Here is a 22,156-nt window from a genome sequence, read left to right as displayed (position 1 = left end):
TCACGGTGTGCCGCCCGTCATGAGCCAACCCCTCATTGGACAAATACCTTCCTACGTCATCTTGCCTACCGCGCACGTCACCGGCCGGCGGCAGACGGCTGATTGCGCAACCGACGTAGCCCAGGATGCTCTTGCCTGTCAATAAGGGCGAGGGCTCGCATCCTGACGGTCTTCCTGGAAACTAAATTGGGTATTCCGTGCATTGGACATTGTGTACCTTGGACATTGTGTACCTTGGACATTACGTACTTTGGATGTTTTGTACTTTGGACAATGTGTACTTTGGACATTGTGTACCTTGTACATTGTGTGCCTTGGACGTTTCGTACCTCGGACAATACGTACTTTGGACATTGTGTACTTTGGACATTATGAACTTTGGACATTCCGTACGTTGGACATTGTGTACTTTGGACATTGTGTTCCTTGGACAAACTGTACCTTTGGACAATATCAACACTTCCACGCCAAGTTATTTTGGAAGTTAATTCTCATTTTGGACATTCCGTACCTTGGACATTATGAACTCTGGACATTCTGTACCTTGGACAATTTGTACTTTGGACATTCTGTACCTTTGGACATACTGTACCTGGGGCAATATGATACGGACACCTCACAAGACACATGGCAGAGCATCTTGTTGCAACTTGAGTCGTCCGCGCAATATCCGTTGGTCGAGACACGCAGTGCTTGCGTCGACACACACGCGGGTGACCGGTGGTCGCTGACGGACGGTGACCAGACATCGGTCACGTGACAGCACACCGTCACTATCAATAGATGCCCACTGTTACCGAGATGCAGAACACTTCCTCCCACCGCGCCTGTGGGCGCGCAACTGACGCCGGGACGCGCGTCGCTACGGTCGAAACTCTCCAAGCCCCTGCTACTAGAGATTGCCAGCATGGGCGCTAGATGGCTATCGCACCGGGCGCCGAGAGCCAGGTTGGTCGTCCTGCGTCTGCGGTGGTGGCGCGTTCCCGGCAGCTGGGGAGTTGAGTTGCCGATTTGTTGCATGTTGAGTGCGGCGTCGCCACGCGTAACGTGGTAGAGCGCGGCCACGAATCGCAAGCAAAGACGCCCATGCAGAAGAGGAATGGCGCCAGGCCGGCAAGGCCTCACGGCCTCCGGCTGTGGTGGCCGTGCGCTGGAGCAGGCAACACAGCCGATCATTGGACGGCCTGCAGGAGATGTGTGAATGCCACGCTGCCGGCTGAGACATCTGGCCGCAGGGCGTGCAACACTGATATGCCCAGCCGGCGGCCATGGTCTTTGTCAGGCGTATGGTCTGTATGGCGTTCCCTTGTCCAACCATGTGATGCGTTTGCGTTGCATGTTGCCGGCCCGACGGCACGCGCTGTTGGTGACATGGCATCCGCCGGCCAACGAGGCCAAACCACAGCAGGGCGAGGGGAAGCTCCAGAAACACCGCCAATGTTCAAAAATGAGTTCAATATTCTGGTCCCCATGTAGGGGACGTATCAAATATGATGTTGATCAGAGCAGATTTGTATTCATCAAAGGTCATGTTTCCTTATAGGAAACAGTAAAAAGACAAACGGATGGGCTAAGGCTCTGCAGGGCACTTACACGCGACAAGGTTTTACAAAAAAGTCACCCTTCCATAATCCCACAGCACGGTGGACCGTGCCGCCAATGCGGTGAAGCGGTGGCTTACCCCGCTGCCCATGGTGGCCATGGGCGGGGGGAAGTCCGTCGGCGGGAGCCGCATCCGCCCCGTCAATGCTCCCTGGATTGCAGGCCTTAGGCCGTCGGTGACCTCACCCCAACCAGACGGCACGTCCGCGGCGACGACACAAGTCTGCGTCGCCTCGAGACGTGACGCCAAGCGAGGAACGCCGGTGGAAAACTTGCGACCGCACGAGAAGGCTGCAGTTGCCCAACGCCTACAGACATTTCAGGGAAGCGGAAACCCATACCCGTCAGGCGACCATGGGAACGGGCGGGGGCTACACGCCGGAGTGCTACACAGTCCGGATTCACGGGGAGCATCTCGTGTTGATTCCATATGTTTACACTAATGCACAGATCAAATAATAATCAGTACAGCACGACCACATCCACCGCTAGGAGAAAAAGCAGGGGGCGGGGAATGTCTTGATCATTGTGACGCAAATACACCAACACACGGATTACATGAGAATACGTAGAACATAATTCTGTCAATGCGGCAGCATCTCGTTGTGATTGTCACTCGATTGCACCAATACACGGAAAAAATAAGGATCAATTGCACCCACACAGCGGGCATACAACCATAACGGGGGCGGGGACATCTCGTGATGCGATGATTACACAATTACACAGATCAAATAAAACACTAGGACAAGGGGAGGGGCGGAAGTACTACACTTTGATCTGAGCCATAATGCCGAGAATCGATGCAGATGCAACTGCAACAGGTGCGTTTGTGTCGTGCCGGCCGCTGTCGCTCAGGAAGGCCGACGTGCACGCGCCTGCCCCGTGCGCCGGGTCGGCGAGCGATTTGCGACCGACGGCGAGCAGTGCTCACCCCGCAGCGCATTGGCACAACCTCACATGCCACTTTGCAGAGCATCTTCTTGCAGCTTGAGTCGTCCGCGCAATATCCGTTGGTCGAGACGCGCAACGGTTGCGTCAGCACACTCGAGCGTGACCGGAGGTCGCCGACGGTTTTGCGCCCATGGAGCGGTCGCCGGCGCAGACGGCGCCAGTGCGTTGTTCGTCACGTCACCCGACTGGCGATCATCGATGACGTGACCAGACATCAGTCACGTGAAAGCACACCGTCACAATCAATAGGCTCCCAGTGTCTGCGAGAGGCATAACACGTCCTCGCACCGCGTCTCTGCGCATGCAACTGACGCTGAGACGCGCGTCACTGCGTTCGAAAATCGCCCAGCCGCTGCTAGTGCCAGCATGGCCGCTAGATCGCAGTCGCACCGGGCGCCGAGCGCCAGGTTGGTCGTCCTGTGTCTGCGGTGGTGGCGCGTTGCCGGCAGCTGGGTTGTGTTGCCGACATGTTGCAAGTTGAGTGCGGCATCGCGCCGCGTCACGTGCTAGAGCGCGGCCGTGCATCGCAAGCGAAGACGCCCATGCAGCTGAGGAATGACGCCAGGCCGGCAAGGCCGCACGGCCTCCGGCTGCGGTGCCCGTGCAGGGAACACAGTCGACCATTGGAGGGCCCGCATGCGATATGTGAATGCCACGCGGCCGGACGAGACATCTGGCCGCAGGGCTTGTAACAGTGACATGCACAGCCGGCGGCCATGGTCATTGTCAGGAGTTCGGCCTGTATGGCGTTTGCTTATACAACCATGTGATGCGTTGGCGTTCCATGTTGCCGGCCTGACGGCATGCGCTGTTGGTGACATGGCATCGCCGGCAAATCAGACCAACTCGAGGCAGGGCGAGAGCAAGCCCCAGTAACTTCGCCAATGTTCAAAAATGCGGTCAATATTCTGGTCCCCATGTAGGGGGCATATCAGATATGATGCTGATCAGAACATATTCGCATTTATAAAAGGTCATGTTTCATTATAGGAAACGGTAAAAAGACAAGCGGATGCGCTCAGGCTCTGCAGCGCATTTACACGCGACAGTGTTTTACGAAAAAAGCCATACTTCCATAATCCCACGGCACGGTGCAGCGGCGGCGACCTCACCGCCGCCAGACGGCACGTCCGCGGCGACGACACAAGACTGCGTCGCCTCGAAGCGTGACGCCAGACGAGGAAGGCCGGTGGCAAAACTGCGACCACACTTGAAGGCCGCAGTTGCCCAACGACTACGGACATGGCAGTGAAGATGCAAACCCACAGCCGGCCGGAAAGCCCAGGGAACGGGCGGTTGCTAGACACCCGTGTGCTACACAGCCCGGGGTCACGGGAAGCATCTTGTGTTAATTCCATATGATTACACTAATGCAGATATCAAATAATAATCAGTATAGCACGTGCACACGCGCCGCAAGCAGAAAAACAAGGGGGGATGTCTTGATTATTGTTGCGTTAATACACCAACACACGGATTAGATGAGAATAAGTAGAACATAAGACAGGCAATGGGGCAGCAACTCGTGATTGCCATTCGATTGCACCAATACACGGAACAAAAAAGGATCAACAGCACCTACACAGTGGGCATACAACCCTAAGGGGGGGGGGGGGCATCTCGTGATGCGGTGATTACACTACTACACAGATCAAATAAAAAACTACGACAAGGGGAGGTGCGACAGTACTACACTTTGATCTTAGCCAAAATGCCGAAAAGCGATCCAGTGCAACTGCAACAGGTGCATTTGTGTCGTGCCGGCCGCTGTCGCTCTGGAAGGCCGACGTGCACGCGCCTGGCGCCGTGCGCCGGGTCGGCGAGAGATTAGCGACCGACGGCGAGCAGTGCTTACCCCGCCGCGCATGGTCACCAGGTCACATGACCCTTTGCAGAGCATCTTGTTGCAAGTTGAGTCGTCTGCGTGATCTCCGTTGGTTGAGACGCGCAGCGGTTGGGTCGCCACACTCGAGCGTGACCGGAGGTCACCGACGGTTTTGCGCCCATGGAGCGGTCGCCGGCGCAAACAGCGCCAGTGCGTTGTTCGGCACGCCACCCCACTGGCAATTACGGATGACCTGACCAGACATCGGTCACGTGACAGCACACCGTCACTATCAAAAGGTGCCCAGTATTGGCGAGAGGCAGAACACGTGCTCGTTCCGCGTATGTGGGCGTGCAACTGACGCCGGGACGCTCGTCACTAGGGTCGAAAATCGCCCAGCCGCTGCTAGTGAAAGCATGGGCGCCAGATCGCTGTCGCACCGGGCGCCGAGAGCCAGGTTGGTCGTCCTGCGTCTGCGGTGGTGGCACATTCCCGGCAGCTGGGGAGTTGTTTTGCCGACTTGTTGCATGTTGAGTTCGCCGTCGCCCCGCGTCACGTGGCAGAGGGCGGCCGCGCATCGCAAGGAAGACGCCCATGCAGCTGAGGAATGGCGCGAGGCCGGCAAGGCCGCACGGCCTCCGGCTGCGGTGCCAGTGCGCTGAAGTAGGAAACACAGCCGACCATTGGACGGCCCGCAGGAGATGTGTGAATGCCACGCTGCCGGCTGAGACATCTGGCCGCAAGGCGTGCAACACTGATATGCACAGCCGGCGACCATGGTCATTGTCAGGCGTTTGGTCTGTATGGCGTTCGCTTGTACAACCATGTGATGTGTTGGCGTTGCATGTTGCCGGCCCGACGGTACGCGCTGTTCGTGACATGGCATCGGCAGGCAAATCAGACCAACCCGAGGCAGGGCGAGAGCAAGCCCCAGTAACTTCGCCAATGTTCAAACATGAGTTCAATATTCTGGTCTCCATGTAGGGGACGTGACAGATATGATGCTGATCAGAACAGATTTGTATTCATAAAAGACCATGTTTCATGATAGGAAATGGTAAAAAGACAAACGGATTCGCTCAAGGTCTGCAGCGCATTTACTCGCGACAGTGTTTACAAAAAAGCCATACTTCCATAATGTCACGGTACGGCGTAGCGTACCGCCAATGGGGTGAAGCGGTGGCTCACCCCGCTGCCCATGGTGGGCATGTGCGGGGGAAGGCCGTCGGCGGGAGCCGCATCCGCCCCGTCATTGCTCCCTGGATTGCCGGCCTTCGACCGTCGGCGACCTCACCGCAGCCAGACGGCACGTTCACGGCGACAACACAAGACTGTGCCGCCTCGAGGCGTCACGCAAGGCGAGAAACGCCGGGGGCAAAACTGCGACCACACGAGAAGGCCGCAGTTGCCCAACCTACGGACATTGCAGGGAAGTGGCAAACCCACAGCCGGCCGGCCAACCCAGGGAACGGGCGGGGGCTACGCGCCGGAGTACTACACTGTCCGGGGTCACGGGAAGCATCTCGTGTTGATTCCATATGATAACACTAACGCACAGATAAACAATAATCAGTACAGCACGTGCACACACGCCGCTAGCAAAAAAAAAGCGGGGGGGGGGGAATGTCTTGATCATTGCCACGTAAATACACCAACACACGGATTAGATGAGAATGAGTAGAACATAATATAGGCAATGGGGCAGCATCTCGTTGTGATTGTCATTCGATTGCACCATCACACGGAAAAATTAAGGATCAATTGCACCCACACAGTGGGCATACAACCCTAAGGGGGGGGGGGACATCTCGTGATGCGGTGATTACACAAATACACAGATCAAATAAAGCATTACGACAAGGGGAGGGGCGGCAGTACTACACTTTGATCTGAGCCAAAATGCCGAGAATCGATGCAGATGCAACTGCAACAGGTGCACTTGCTTCGTACCGGCTGCTGTCGCTCTGGAAAGCCGACATGCACGCGCCTGGCCAAGTGCGCCGAGCCGACGAGCAATTAGCGACCGACGACGAGCAGTGCTCACCAAGCCGTGCATGGTCACCAGGTCACATGACACTTTGCAGAGCATCTTGTTGCAACTTGAGTCGTCCGCGCAATATCCGTTGGTCGAGACGCGGAGCGGTTGCGTCGGCACACTCGCGCGTGACCGGAGGTTGCCGACGGTTTGCGCCCGTGGCGCGGTCGCCGGCGCCGACGACGCAAGTGCGTTGTCCGTCACGTCACCCGACTGGCGACCACAGATTACGTGACCAGACATCGGTCACGTGACAGCTCACCGTCACTATCAATAGACGGCCAATGTTACTTAGATGCAAAACACGTCCTCGCACCGCGCCTGTGGGCGCGCGACTGACGCCGGGACGCGCGTCGCTACGGTCGAAATTCTCCAAGCCGCTGCTACTAGAGATTGTCAGCATGGCCGCTAGATGGCTATCGCACCGGGCGCCATGAGCCAAGTTGGTCGTCCTGCGTCTGCGGTGGTGGCGCGTTCCCGGCAGCTGGGGAGTTGAGTGGCCGACATGTTGCATGTTGAGTGCGGCGTCGCCCTGCGTCTCGTGGTAGAGCGCGGCCGCGAATCGCAAGCGAAGACGCCCATGCAGCAGAGGAATGGCGCCAGGCCGGCAAGGCCGCACGGCCTCCGGCTGCGGTGCCCGTGCGCTGGAACAGGCAACACAGCCGACCATTGGACGGCCCGCAGGAGATGTGTGACTGCCACGCTGCCGGCTGAGACATCTGGCTGCAGGGCGTGCAACACTGATATGCGCAGCCTGCGGCCATGATCATTGTCAGGCGTTTGGTCTGTATGGCGTTCGCTTGTACAACCATGTGATGCGTTGGCTTTGCATGTTGCCGGCCCGACGGCACGCGCTGTTGATGACATGGCACCGGACCGCCAACCAGGCCAAACGGAGGCAGGGCGAGAGGAAGCTCCAGAAACACCGCCAATGTTCAAACATGAGTTCAATGTTCTGGTCTCCATGTAGGGGACGTATCAGATATGATGCAAATCAGAACAGATTTGTATTCATGAAAGGTCATGTTTCATTGTGGGAAATGGTAAAAAGACAAACGGATGCACTCAAGGTCTGCAGCGCATGTACACGCGACAGCGTTTCACAAAAAACCATACTTCCATAATGCCACGGTACGGTGTAGCGTGTCGCCAATGGGGTGAACCGCTGGCTCACCACGCTCCCCATGGTGGGCATGGGCGGAAGGAGGGGGGGGGGGGGGGGGGAGGTCGTCGGCGGGAGCCGCATCCGCCCCGTCAATGCTCCCTGGATTGCAGGCCTTAGACCGTCGGTGACCTCGCCGCAGCCAGACGGCACGTCGGCGACGACGACACAAGACTGCGTCGCCTCGAGGCGTGACGCCAAGCGAGCAACGCCGGTGGCAAAACTGCGACCACACGAGTAGGCCGCAGTTGCCCAACGCCTACGGACATTGCAGGGAAGCGGCAAAACCACAGCTGGCCGACAAACCCAGGGAACGGGCGGGGGCTACACGCCGGAGTGCTACACAGCCCGGGGTCACGGGAAGCATCTCGTGTTGATTCCATATGATTACACTAATGCACAGATCAATAATAATCAGTACATCACGTGTATACCCGCCGCTAGCAGAAAAAGGAGGGGGGGGGGGGGGAATGTCTTGATCATTGTCACGTAAATACACCAGCACACGGATTAGATGAGAATAAGTAGAACATAATGCAGACAAAGGGGCAGCAACTCGTTGTGATTGTCATTCGATTGCACCAATACACGCAAAAAAATAAGGATCAATTGCACCCACACATTGGGCATACAACACTAAGGGCGGGGGGGGGGACATCTCGTGATGCGGTGATTAGACAAATACACAGATCAAATAAAACACTACGACAAGGGGAGGGGCGACAGTACTACTCGTTGATCTGAGATAAAATGCCAAGAATCGATGCAGATGCAACTGCAACAGGTGCATTTGTGTCGTGCTGGCCGCTGTCGGTCTGGATGGCTGACGTGCAGGCGCCTGCCCCGTGCGCCGGGTCGGCGAGCGATTTGCGACCGACGGGAAGCAGTGCTCACCCCGCCGTGCATGGGTACCAGTTCACATGACAGTTTGGAGAGCATCTTGTTGCACCTTGAGTCGTCAGCGAAATATCCGTTGGTCGAGACACGCAGCGGTCGCGTCGACACACTCGCGCGGGACCGGAGGTTGCCGACGGTTTGCGTTCATGGAGCGGTCGCCGGCGCCGACGACGCAAGTGCGTTGTTCGTCACGTCACCCGACTGGCGATCACGGATGACGTGACCAGACATCGGTCACGTAACAGCACATCGTCACTATCAATAGGTTCCCAGTATTGGCGAGCAGGAGAGCACGTGCTCGCACCGCGTATATGGGCGTGCAACTGACGCCGGGACGCGCGTCGCTACGGTCGAAAATCGCCCAGCCGCTGCTCGTGCCAGCATGGCCGCTAGATCGCTGTCGCACCGGGCGCCGAGAGCCAGGTTGGTCGTCCTGCGTCTGCGGTGGTGGCGCGTTCACGGCAGCTGGAGAGTTGTGTTGCCGACTTGTTGCATGTTGAGTGCGGCGTCGCGCCGCGTCACGTGGTAGAGCGCGGCCGCGCATCGTAAGCGAAGACGCCCATGCAGCTGAGGAATGGCGCATGGCCGGCAAGGCCGCACAGCCTCCGGGAGCGGTGCCCGTGTGGGGAACACAGCCGAGAATTGGACGACTCGAAAGCGATGTGTCAATGCCACGCTCCGGGCAGCGACATCTGACCACAGGTCGTGCAACACTGATATGCACAGCCGACGTCCATGGTCATTGTCAGGCGTTTGGTCTGTATGGCGTTGGCTTGCACAGCCATGTGATGCGTTGACGTTGCATGTTGCCGGCCTGACTGCACGCGCTATTGGTGACATGGCATCGGCCGGCGAACCAGGCCAAACCGCGGAATGGCGAGAGGAAGCTCCAGTAATCCCGGTAATATTCAAAAATGAGTTCAATATTCTGGTTCCCATGTAGGGGACGTATCAGATATGACGCAGATCAGAACTGATTTGTATTCATAAAAGGTCATGTTTCATTACAGGAAATGGGAAAAAGACAAACGGATGCGCTCAGACTCTGTAGCGGGTACACACGCGACAGTGTTTTACAAAAAAGCCATACTTCCATAATCCCACTCCACGGTGTAGCGTGCAGCCAATGGGATGAAGCGCTGGCTCACCCCGCTCCCCATAGTGGACATGGTCGGGGGGTGGGGGGGGGGGGGGGGGGAGGTCGTCGGCGGGAGCCGCATCCGCCCCGTCAATGTTCCCTGGATTGCAGACCTTAGGCCGTCGGCGACCTCACCGCAGCCAGACGGCACGTCCGCGGCGACGACACAAGACTGCGTCGCCTCGAGGCGTGACGCCAAGCGAGGAACGCCGGTGGCAAAACTGCGCCCACACGAGAAGGCCGCAGTTGCCCAACGCCCACGGACATTGCAGGGAATCGGCAAACGCATAGCCGGCCGGCCAACCCAGGGAACGGGCGGGGGCTACACGCCGGAGTACTACACAGTCTGGGGTCACGGGAAGCATCTCGTGTTGATTCCATGTGATTACACTAATGCACAGATCAAATAATAGTCAGTACAACACGTGCACAAGCGCCGCTAGGAGAAAAAGCAGTGGGGGGGGGGGGACGAATCTTTTGATCATTGTCACGTAAATACACCAACATACGGATTAGATGAGAATATTGAATTAGAACATAATTAAGGCAATGGTGCAGCATCTCGTCGTCTATGTCGTTCGATTGCACGAATACACGGAACAAATAAGGATAAATTGCACCCGCACAGTGGGCATACAACCCTGATGATGATGATGATGATTTGGGGTTTTAGGGCGCATCGACTGCTGAAGGTCATGCAGCGCCCATAACTATCAATTTATGCAGAGCCGTCAATCAGAGAAGTGCATAAATCAGGTCACCCTATAGAACCATGATGATCTGCCCTAGCATCATGATGAAAAGATTACAGGGAAATCTATAGCGCAAAGGAACTGGAGCACTTTACCAAACTCGACGATCTTCGAAGAATCCCCTAAAAGGTCGCATAGCGTGCGACTCTGGACGTGGCGTCCGAAAAACTGCGCTCTCGTTGCAGTAAGGTGGCGGCAAGCGACCAGTACGTGATGCACGTTCAGTGGATCAGAGCACCGACCGCAGCATGGTCTGTCGCCAGCCAATAGCAGGTGACGGTGCGTAGCATATGTGTGACCTATGCGTAACCGGCAAAGGGCAACTTCTTCCACCCTATTGTCCCGAAAGCACGACTGCCATAATCCAATGCGGGGTTTCACCGACTGCAGCTTGTTGGCGCTCAGCGAGTTCCAGTGGAACTGCCATCGCTTCTGCATAAACAGCGACACTGCGGGGTACATGTCTTGAGCAGGTAGTGGTGTGATAAGAATTCTAGTCCCTGTCGTAGCGCGCTTTGCTGCCGCGTCAGCAAGATCATTTCCGCATATCCCCACGTGACTTGGGATCCAGCATAGAACGACCGTTTTTCCTGCTCGATCCAGTGAGCAAAGACGAGATTGAATGTCCTGAACCGGTGGATTCGACGGGGAGAAGCCGCCAACAGCCAGGAGGCTGCTCAAGGAGTCGGAAAGAATTAAATGCAGATTGCTATCGTCCACTTCAATAAAACAGAGAGCTTTTCTGATGGCTATAATCTCGGAAGTGTAGACCGACGCATGTGAAGGCAGTGTGAATGACCGTGTGGTGGATCCGCACACAAAAGCGCACCCTACACCTGCATCCGTCTTCGAACCATCTGTATAAGTCATCTTGTAGCCGTCAAAGGAGGCCATGTGCTCTAAGGCTGCGCCTCTAAGTTCCGTCATGAGGACACGTTGCTTTTGCATATTTGATAGAGAGACATCCACTCTTGGCGATGCTAGCTCCCAAGGAGCAGTCTCCATGGGTTTAGGTCTGATGACACGCCGTAGGTTCAGGCCGCTCGCGTCTAAAAGTTCTCTCATTCGTACACCGAAGGGAAAAGTTTTTGGTGACCGTTGACGTAGGAAACGCCTTCGTAAGCTACGCGAAAACACTGCTTTGTAGGTGGGATGGTCTGGGAACTGCGCCAGCATGTAGCGCAGTCCCAGCATCTGCCTTCGCAATGCTAGTGGAGGCTCGTGGGCCTCCACCAGAAGACTGTCTATGGGCGATGTCCGAAAAGCCCCTGTGGCGATACGGAGTGCGGCGTGATGCACCGTGTTCAGAGTACGTTTGATCAGGTCTGATGAGCTGTCGTAGATAAAACAGCCGTAGTCAAGTTTTGAGCGAATCAGGGAGCGGTATAGGAGTAAGAGTGTCCTCCTATCAGCACCGTATGACGTACGTCCCACGCACCTTAGGATGTTAAGAGATTTTAAACATTTGTCGCGGAGATTTCTGATGTGCTCACGGTATGTTAGGCGTCGGTCAAATCGTATACCGAGAAATTTCGCCGTATTCTCATTGGCGACGCGTTGCCCATACAGCCTGATCTCCATATCAGGACAGTGACGGCGACGACGACAGAAATGAACTGCAGTTGCATTCGATGTAAAAAACCGGAAACCGTTGAGCACAGTCCACTTCTCCAGACGTGTGGCAGCCAGCTGCAGCTGTCGCTCCATTGTGCGAGTGGTCGATGAGCTACACCAAATAGCGAAGTCGTCTACAAACCGTGGATCGCAGGTGCCATTTCGGCAACGGTCTGACAGGGCTTCCCAATGGCTTCTGCCACATCACTCGGGTGAGTGATGTCTTGACTTCCCACTCGCAGTACGGGAAGGGAAACTGGTGGATGCAGTCCAGCGATTCGTTTAATGTGGCCCCATACATGTGACGTCGCCGTGTGGCGATTTTGTGAATTGACGTAGCTGCGCCATGATGCACGTTTCGCCTCTGGTATAGTGTGGCGTGCGGCCGCGCGTGCTTGCCTGAAAGCCAAGAGGTTTAATGTGCTGCTGTGCCGGTCAAAAGCCCTTAAAGCTCTCCGACGTGCACGAATAGCGTCGCGACACTCGTCGCTCCACCAAGGAACAGGGGTGCGACGAGGGCATCCGGAGGTGCGCGAAATGCATCCTTTCGCCGCATCCAACACGAGAAACGTAAATTCCTCCGTAGTCGGAGTTGCAGAGCCTAAATCGTTGGAAAAGGTTTCGTCCAGGCGTGTCTCAAATCCACTCCAGTCCGCCTTCTTGAAATTCCAACGCTGAGGCCGAGTACCAAGAACAGTACCACCACGGTACCGAACCCAGACCGGAAAATGGTCACTTCCAAGAGGGTCCTCTGAAGCATCCCAAGTGAAGTGTGGCACCAACTGCGGACTACAAATGCTCAGGTCTAGCACCGACGATTGTCCGGATGGCAATGTAAAATGCGTTCTTGATCCTGTATTTAAAACGCACAGACCTTCGTAACGCACGAGAGCCTCACATAGCCTCGCGCGAGTGTTCGTGGAAGCACACCCCCACACAGTGTGATGTGCATTAAAATTGCCTAAAACGAGTAGAGGGGAGGAAGTTGAGAGGCTAAGTCTCGTAGTCCTCCAGATGGAAATGAAACCCCAGGTGGCAAGTAGAGAGAGAGCAGACAGTTATGGTGTGGCGGTTGAAATTCACCGTTGCTGCGACAGCCTGCAAGTCTGTTCTCAACACCAGACGCCGCGTAGGTACGCTTTGGTGTACAGCCAAAAGAACGCCACCGTAAGCAACGGTGTCTGTTGGCATGTCAGTGCGGAAGGTAGTGTACCCTTTCAGGCTGAAGGCCGCATCAGGCGCCAACTCGGTCTCCTGGAGACACACGGCTACCGGGCAGTGCGCACTTAAAACTGTCTGCAAGTCCTGGGTGCTTGACCTTACACCTCTACAGTTCCACTGTAAAACTGACTGAATGAAGAGGCTTTAAAAACACTAAGTTTTTAAAAGAACTCAGCGGCGCTAGAGCCTGGCCCATGGTTGTTGGTTCTGTCTTCAGAACCCGAAGAGATCGGGCGGATCCTGGGTCGGATCCGGGGATTACCGTCATCTGTTGGCGAAATCGGCCCCGGCGGTCCACGCTTTTCCGGACGCCCCGTCCTAAACTAAGCCGGCGCCGGTGACGCCGTGGTCCTAGGCGGCGGTGGTGGTGGAGCACCCATAGACGGGTCTCTCCGCGAGTCGGAGGGGCCTGAGGGAGCTACCACACGCTTTCGGGGAGGTGGGACTACCTCCCCCGTGGGAGCAAGCCCGGGCCCGCACCCGACAGCCGACTAGCTGCCTTTGCCCTCTCCTGCCCCTGAAGGCGTGCACGCTTTGCCTCGCGCGCCCGTCTCTCCGCCTCTTGGCGCTCAAGGTTGTTCAGTTTCCGTCCCATCGTCTCACTCAGGGTTGTAGGACGTGATGCTCCTGGGGAGGACGGCTGTGAAGCCGGTGATCGCGCGCTTACTGGCGAAGACCGAGAGGTTCGGCCCCGGCGGACCACGGTCCACTCATTGCTTTCTGCTGGTGTGAGGTGGGGCGGCGAGGTAACAACTGGCGCGCTGGCCTGTGCCTCAGAGGGGGCACAAGGTGCCAACAAGACGGGGACGACAGTGTTGCCGATGCTGTGGCGTGCACCTGAGACGCCGGTACAACCGACAGCCCGAACGATGTAAGCAGCTTAATGAACTGCGTTCCAGTCATCTGGTCTAAGGAGACCTCAGGTGGGACATGGGCCTTGGCCGCTGTGGCATATGATGTCTTAGAGTGGCTCAGCTCATATAAGTCCCTTGCTTCCCGAAATGAGATGTTCTTCGTGGTTTTTAGTGCGATGATCTCCTTCTCTCTGGCGTACGCCGGGCATGCGCGATCAAAAGTGGAGTGAGGTTTCTGGTTTTTCCCACAGTTCACACACCATGGGTTCGCTGCAGTGCACTGATCGCTCGGGTGCTCCGGAGAAGCACACTTGCCACATGCTGGCTGGTTGCGGCAGAAATCCCTCGTATGTCCAAACATTTGGCACTTTAAACATCTCATGGGGTTCGGAATAAAAAGGCGCACATTTACCTTCACATAACCTACCCTTACTTCAGATGGTATGTCAGGACGATTAAAAGTCAGCACAATGTTGTTCGTCGGGACCAGCTCCGCACTTCTGCGCACCTTGATGCAGCGAGCATCCGTTACCCCAAACTCAGCGAGACCGTCGACTATCTCCTCGTCACTGACATCTCTCAGGTCAAAACAGTTCATGATACCCTTTGACAAGTTCTTTGTCCTATGGACCTCTACAGCCATCGCCCACTTCGCCCCGGACGAGGTGCCGCCCTTCTCGTGGGACGATCGTCCACCGTGCGTGCCCGACCTGCCGGCGGCGCCAGAGCACCCCCACCCGACAGCTCCCATCACCCACGGTGAGGTGGAGCTCCGTTTGTGCCGGGCCGCCAACACCGCCCCGGGAGATGACGGTCTGCGGTACGCAGTCTGGCGTGCCCTCGACCCCGGCTGCCTGCTCCTACGCGAGGCGTTTGAGCTCTGCCGCCACGCCTGCCGGGTTCCGGAGGCGGCGGTCCACAAGGGCGGCGACCCGAGCGTGGCGACCAGCTGGCGTCCCATCGCGCTGGCGAGGACGGTCGCCAAGCTCTACGCCGGTGTGTGGGCCGACCGCCTTGCCGCCTGGGCGGAGGCTGGCGATGTGCTGTCGGCCCGGCAGAAAGGGTTCAGATCGTTCGACGGCGTGCTCGAGCACAACTTCGTGCTGCAGTGCGCCGTCAACGACGCACGTCGGGCTGGTGGGGAGTGTCATATTGTCTTTGTTGACCTCACCAATGCTTTCGGTTCGGTGCCGCACGCCCTCCTCCGGGAGGCGCTGGCGCGGTTTGGGCTGTCGCCCGAGGCCCTACGAGCCGTGCGTGACCTGTACGAAGGATCCTGCACCCAGTACAGGCACGCAGCGGGGCTGTCAGACCCCGTGCAGACGCGGTGTGGCGTCCGGCAGGGCTGTCCCCTGAGCGGCTTACTGTTTAACATTGCCATGGAGCCGATGCTGCGCACGCTCCGCCAGTCGGACGTGCGCTGCCTGGCCTACGCTGACGATCTGGCGTTGATTGTGCCGTCAGCCGCTGCCGTCGCTCCGGCCCTTCGGGTGCTAGAGGCCCTGTGCGGGTGGTGCTCCCTGGAGCCCAACCCGCGCAAGTCAGGCCTGCTGTCGGTCGGAGCCGCTCTGCCCGCCGTGACTCTCAGCGGCGCGCCTTTGCCGGTGGTGGAACGTACGTGCTCGTACCGGTACCTGGGCCGTCCGGTGGGCCAAACCCGGCTCTCGGAGCCGCCACTGGACGTGCTCGCTGCCACCCGACGCGATGCGTTCCGCCTGCTGGACAGCGCCCTGGCGCCCTGGCAGAAGCTGGACGCCGTGCGCACGTTCATCGTGCCGCGGCTGACGCACTGCCTGCGTCTGGGCGTGCTGCCCAAGACGTCCCTGCGCGCCTTTGACAAGGCGCTGCGGTGGCGCGTCAAGGGTGTGCTGGGCGTGCCGTTGAGCGCCACCAGCGGCTATCTGTACGCGCCGTCGGCCACGGGCGGCGTCGGCCTGCCTGAGCTAGGTAGCGAGGCCGATGTACTTCTGCTGGCCGCCAGCGTGCAGCTGCTGCGCTCGCGTGACCCCCTGGTCGCCGAGCTGGCCGCCGCCGAGCTCACACGCGTCGTGAGGCGCAGGGTCGGCCGGCCTCCGACGCCGGCCGACATGGCCGCCTACTTGAATGGCGAGCGCATGCGCGACGGCGGTGATGTCTCGTCGCGGTTCAGCCGCGCGCGTGCCGCCACCCGGGCACTCGCCTCGTCTGTGCCCGTGGCATGGCACGCCGCCCATCCCGTCCCGGAGCTGCGCGTCGGCCCCACTCCGGTGGAAGCGCGCGGCGAGAGCAAGGCGCTCCGCAACGCTCTGCGGATGTGGGTTCTGAGCGACCTGGTCGCCAAGCCCCATTAAGGACGTGTGATGGAGTGTGTGGCGTCTCAGCCAGTGAGCTCGCATTATATGTATAATGGGAGCTTCACCCGGTTTGCCGAGTGACGGTTTGTGCACCGTGCTCGGCTCGGTCTCGCGCCCCTCAACGGGTACCGTCGCGGCGCCGGTGATCGGCGCTGTCGGCGCTGTGGCTACGCCGAGGAGACCCTGCCGCACGTGCTCAACCACTGCCGGCCCCACAGCGAGGCACTGCAGCGGCGTCACAACGCCATCCTGGCGCGCCTGGAGAAGGCCGTGCCTCGGTTTGCCGGCACCAACGTGCGGGTGAACCGCCGTGTGCCCGGCACCGAGTCGGCCCTTCGGCCTGACCTGGTGGTCACCCGTGGCGCCCACGTATCTCTTGTGGACGTCACAGTCTCGTTTGAGAACCGGCTGGCTGCCCTGCGCGCCGCCGGCGACGAGAAGGTGGCCAAGTACGCGGGCCTGGTGGCCGAGCTCCGACGCCAGGGCAAGGATGCCTCCGTGCATGCCCTGGTGATTGGCTCGCTCGGCACCTGGTACCGCGGCAACGAGGAGACGCTGCGCCACTTGCGCATCAGCCGGGTGTACGCCCGGCTGATGCGCAAGCTCATGGTGAGCGACACCCTGCGGTGGTCCCGGGACGTGTACGTGGAGCACGTCACCGGAGTCCGCCAATACGAGTGATCAGTGGCCACTGCCCGTGGCCGCTGTGACGTCAGGGTGTCCGCCTCCACCTCCTCCACCATCGCAGCGTCTCCCTTAGCGGCGTCGTCCTCCGCTCCGGGGCGTCGTGGGTCGCCCTCCGCCTGGCCGGCTGCTTCGCCGCCGTGTCGCCGCAGCCACCAATGGGCCGCCGGCCGGCCTGCTGCCCCTCCCCTTCCCCCAGTGCTCTATTTGATCAGTACATTAGTGTCATCACTGTATCGCGAAATGTTCCCCCTCCGCCCCTCAGTGTTATATGCCCACTGTGTGGACACCATTTATTTCTGTTTGATCCGTGTATTAGTGCAATCAAATGGTAATCACCGCGAGATGTTCCCCATTACTCCCCTCCCCCTTGTTGTTGCGTGCGTGTTGTACTGATTACTATCTGATCTGTGTATTAGTGAAATCCAATGAATCAACACGAAATGTTCCCCCCCCCCGGGACCGTGTGTGTAGCCCCCCGCCCCTCCCCTCGGCAGGCCGGCCGGCTGTGGGTTTCCCCTCCCCCTTGGCGGACCGCGGCCGCCTTGTCTGGCCGCGGTACGGTCTTGGGCGCAGCAGCAACGCCGCCGGCGGTATTTGGCGGCGTCCCGAGGCGGCGCAGTCTTGTTGCTCGCCGCGGCCGTTCCGTCTGGCCACGGTGAAGCCCACACTGTGGCCGCCGCCATGCCTCCTCAGTGCTCTTTGGCATGGACCCACGCGTCGAGGTGACGCAGTTGCCTGCCAATGACGTGCCCCCCACCCCTTCCCACCATGGGGTGGGTGCCCACCCCATATGCGGCACGCTGTGTCGTGCCGCGGGGAACGTGATTATAATCTTGTACATTAGAAATCATCGTGTCGCGTGTGAATGCGCTACAGGTTCTGGAGCGCATGCGCTTTTCTTTTTCACATTACCCTTGTTATCAAACATGTTCTCTGATAATACAAAATCTGTTCTTATCAGCTCAATATCTGATACGTGCCCTACACGGGCACCAGAATATTAAACTGATTTTTGAACATTGGCGGGGTTACCGGAGCTTGCTCCCGCCCTGCCGCCGGTTGGCCGGGAATTGCACTGTAGCCAGGATCGGCCCATTTTATGCTGTCGGCGGTGTCAATAAATGAATATATGCTCTAGTACATGTATAATACGATATGTATAATGACTTTGCGCTTATGCTGCGTGTGCGCCGCTGCTGGCACACAGCCAAGACGCATCGCCTCAGATGTGTGGGCCGACGCAAAAGCCAGCACGAACAGAGCATGGCCAGAGCCAACAACAAAATCCACGACTACATAGCAAACAATGAAGAAACACACCAAGAAAGAAGCCAAACCAACAGAAAAAGCAGCAATAGCCATCAAATTTCAACACTGTGGCCGCCGGCGAGAACACATGATTGACATCAGCTGAAAGGCGGCCGATGCCATGCCACCAACAGCGCGCGTGCCGTCAGGACGGCAACATGCAATGCCAACGCATCACATGGTTGTACAAGCCAACGCCATATAGACCAAACGCCTGACAATGACCATGGCCGCCGACTGTGCACAACAGCTTTGCGCGCCCCACGGCTAGATGTCTCTGTCGGCAGCGTGGCATTCGCACATCGCCTGCGGGCCGGCCAGTGGTCGGCTATCTGCCCTGCTCCAGCGCACGGGCCCGGCAGCCGGCGGCCGTGCGCCCTTGCCGGCCTGGCGGCATTGCTCAGCTGCATGGGCGTCTTCGCTGCCGAAGCGCGGCCGCGCTCTACCACGCGACGCGGCGCGACGCCGCGCACAACTTGCAACAAGTCGACAACACAGTCCGTCAACTGCACGGGGACGCGCCACCAGCGCCAGGCGCAGGACGGCCAACCCAACTTTGCTCCCGGCGCGCCCGGTGCGACAGCCATCTAGCGGCCATGCTGGCACTAGCGGCGGCCGGGCGGCTTTCGACCGTGGCGACGCGCGTGCCGACGTCAGTTGCCCGTCCACAGACGCGGTGCGAGCGCGTCTTCTGCCTCTCGCCAACACTGGGCGCCTATTGATAGTGACGGTGTGCTGTCACGTGACCGATGTCTGGTCGCGTGATCGGCGATTGCCAGTCGGGTGACGTGATGAACAGCGCACAGGCGCCGTCGGCGCCGGCCACCGCTCCAAGGGCGCAAGCTGTCGGCGACCTCCGGTCACGCGCGAGTGTGCCGGCGCAACCGCTACGCGTCTCGACCAACGGAGAAGGCGCGCACGACTCAAGTGACAACAAGATGCTCTGCAAAGTGTCATCTGAGCTGGTGCCAATGCGCGGCGGGATGAGCACTGCTCGCCGTCGGCCGCTAGTCCCTCGTCGACCCGGCGCACGGAGCCAGGCGCGTGCGCGCCGGCCTTGCAGACCGGCAGCGGCCGGCGCGACATAAATGCACGTATTGCAATTGCATCTGCATCGCTTCTCGGCCTGTTGGCTAAGATCAAAGTGTAGTATCTGTTCTATCAGCTTGATTTTGATCTTAGTCAAAGGTTTTTTCAGACTTAGATTCCTTACTTTCTTCATCCGCGCGGCCTAAAGCTCCGGTGGCGACGCCTGGCGGCCAGCTGCTTGAACCGCTCAAGGTCAACGACGGACGGCGGCTACGAGCAAGTCCTCGGACGGATCGCCGGTGAGCACGGGACGCGAGGTAAGTGCACGCGCCGACTTCCGGCCTTCCGCCCTTCCCCTGTTTGGGTCGGGAGCCTCGTGTTCCTGCCCTAAATAGGTTGGCGGCTGCCGTGGTTTTTGGCGCGGAACTCCCCGCGCTTTCCGTGCTTCGCCGGCGGCCCGCTAGACGGCGCCTCACCGTCCGAAGATGGCGTTGCCCGTCACAAGCCACTCAGCCGCCCGGCGTCTCCCGTCCCGGGGCGACAGCCGGAACTGGACGGCAGGGTCCTCTCCCTCCCGTACCCGCTTCCGGCTGTCATCGCCTGCCCCGTGGAGGGATGCCGGGCGTCGTATGCCGCCGCCTCCATGGCGACCCAGCGCGCCAGCCTTCGCCGACACCTGCGCGGGCCACGGCATCTCCGTTACCAACACGCCGTGGGTCTGCGCCGGGTGCCGGCAACAGCTCACCGCGCGGTCTTCCCGCATCGCTGCACGGTGCCGGTCCGGGCCCGGCGGGCGGCTGGCGGCGAACTGCCGCACGGCTGTCCGTAGTGCCGGGCTACCTTCACGACGCGGCGCGGGCTGCTCAACCACCCCGAGCCCGTTGCCCGCGTCGGCCCGACACCGAGCCGGCCCGGGCCGTCGACCTCGGGCTGCCGCCACCGGGACCCCACCGGGAGCGTTGCCGCAGCGGCCACCTGCGCCGCCGCTCGCCCCCGGGCTCACCGCGGTCCTGGCCCGGCGAGCGGCTCGAGCGAGTCGCCGGCCTCCTCACCGGCCGGCGGCCGCCGTCAGCGACGCCGGAGCCGCCACAGCGGGACACCACGCCGCCCATCACCGCTGGCCCGGCTGGGCAACGCCGTTCAACGAGCCGGCCTCCACCTGGCAGGACGCCCGCCGCGGAGGGCCTCACCGACGACGCCAGACGCCACATCACCTGCCCCTGCGCCAGTGAGTGCCCCAGTGCCCCCTGCGCGCGCTGGGCGGCAGGCGAGCCGGCCGTCCCCTCCCACCCGCCGCACATGTCGCCGCCGCGCTAACGGTCCGTCCCCCGAGGTGGCGTCCCCCCGTGTGGGGAGACTGCTCACCGGTCGAGCAGCAGCGCGCACCGGCCCGCCGGCGTCCCCGGCGCCGAGCCCGGTGTCGCTGTCGCTCCTGCTGGCGTCTCCCGGCGGCCCGCCACTTTGGGCGACGCCACCACCGGCGGCCGCCCGTCCCCTCGACAGCGCTTTCACGGTGGCCGCCCGTGCGTCACCCGCGCCGCTGCCGCCCGTGCGCGCATGTATGCGCAGGTCACCCGTTCCGTCCCTCCCCGCGCCGGCCCAGCGAGGGCACCCACCAGCGGGCCCAGTGCGGTCGGGGCCAAGTGTCGCAATGACGGTACGGTTGACGACGGAGTGTGGCGCCCCGCAAGCGGCGGCTGGCGCTGGAAGCAGAGGAGAGGCCTCACCGGGGTGCGCCCACGTGGTCCCCGTGCCCCCCGGCTTCCCCCCGCCCCGGCACCACAACTGACGTCACCCCCCCGTTCGCCTGTCGTCGCCCCTAGTGCCCCCCCCCCCCCACTCCCGTGTCACCCACGCCGCCCTGTGTGCCCCTGTGCCCCCCGGCCCCCCCCCCCCCGCCCCCCTCCTTGCCGCCGACGCCTTCCGCGTCGCGAGTAGGCCTGCGTTGCCCCTCACCCTTCGCCGGGTCCTCGGGTGCCTCGGCGGCCGCCGCCGCCGCCGGCGGCGCACCGCTCGCCGCCGATTTCTCCGTGACGGCGGCTCGACGTCGCCTGACTCATCGTCCGGCGACGCATCCACCCCGCCCCACCCCCCACCCGGCGCCAGGCCGACCGGACCCGAGCCGACCGGCGCCCCGCCGCCATCCGGCGGCCGTTGCGCCGTCGGACGGGAGCGGCGTGGGACGCCCGGCCCGGCCATCCGACCCGGCCCCCTCCCCCAGCGGCCATTAATCAGCGGCCGGCTCGCCCGCCAGGCAGGCGAGGGGGCCGCCGCCGGCCACGTGCGCCGCGGCGACCGTTGGCGGCCGTCCGAGGCGCACCGTCGACCCCCGGGATAGCGACCCCACTGTGGCCCCGGCACCCCTGGGCCCTCCCACCCACCACCCACCACCCACGCAGGTCGCCCTCCCCGTCACCCGACGCCCGGCCCGCTTCCGGCGGACCCCGCCGACCTGTGCCCGGAGACCGCCGCCAGCCCGACCGGGACAATGCCGCCGGCCCCCGCAACCCCGCCCATCGCCCGGCGCCCCTCTGCGGCCGGTGCCGCCGGCCCGGTGGGTGCCGCCCCCGCCACGCCCGCCGCGGCTATCCCGCCCGCGCGCGCCGACCCCGCACCGGCGCCCGCCTCGAGCGAGGTGCAGGTGACGGACGGCCCGCGCGGGGCGGGGGTCGCGGCGTGCGGCGTGGGCGGGCCGCCCGGGGCGGTGGCGGCGGCGGCGGGGGTGGCCGCGGTGGTGGTGGCGGG

General features: G+C 60.6%; 1 non-coding gene and 1 pseudogene across 1 annotated transcript; both read left to right on the top strand.

Moving 5' to 3' along the window:
* The first annotated feature begins 17,987 nt into the window (after positions 1 to 17,987).
* LOC119092746 (U2 spliceosomal RNA) lies at positions 17,988 to 18,175 on the top strand. Its single transcript, XR_005093541.1, has one exon. It is a non-coding gene; the product is annotated as a U2 spliceosomal RNA (small nuclear RNA).
* A 1,320-nt stretch (positions 18,176 to 19,495) lies between these two features.
* On the top strand, positions 19,496 to 19,600 carry LOC119092749 (uncharacterized; annotated as a pseudogene).
* The last annotated feature ends 2,556 nt before the right edge of the window (positions 19,601 to 22,156 follow it).

The sequence above is a fragment of the Pollicipes pollicipes genome, unplaced genomic scaffold (assembly GCF_011947565.3).
Source record: "Pollicipes pollicipes isolate AB1234 unplaced genomic scaffold, Ppol_2.1 Scaffold_3447;HRSCAF=4054_pilon_pilon_pilon, whole genome shotgun sequence".
Taxonomy (NCBI): Eukaryota; Metazoa; Arthropoda; class Thecostraca; order Pollicipedomorpha; family Pollicipedidae; genus Pollicipes; species Pollicipes pollicipes.
Note: the sequence above shows the minus strand (reverse complement) of the source record. Positions and strands in the feature narration are given on the sequence as shown.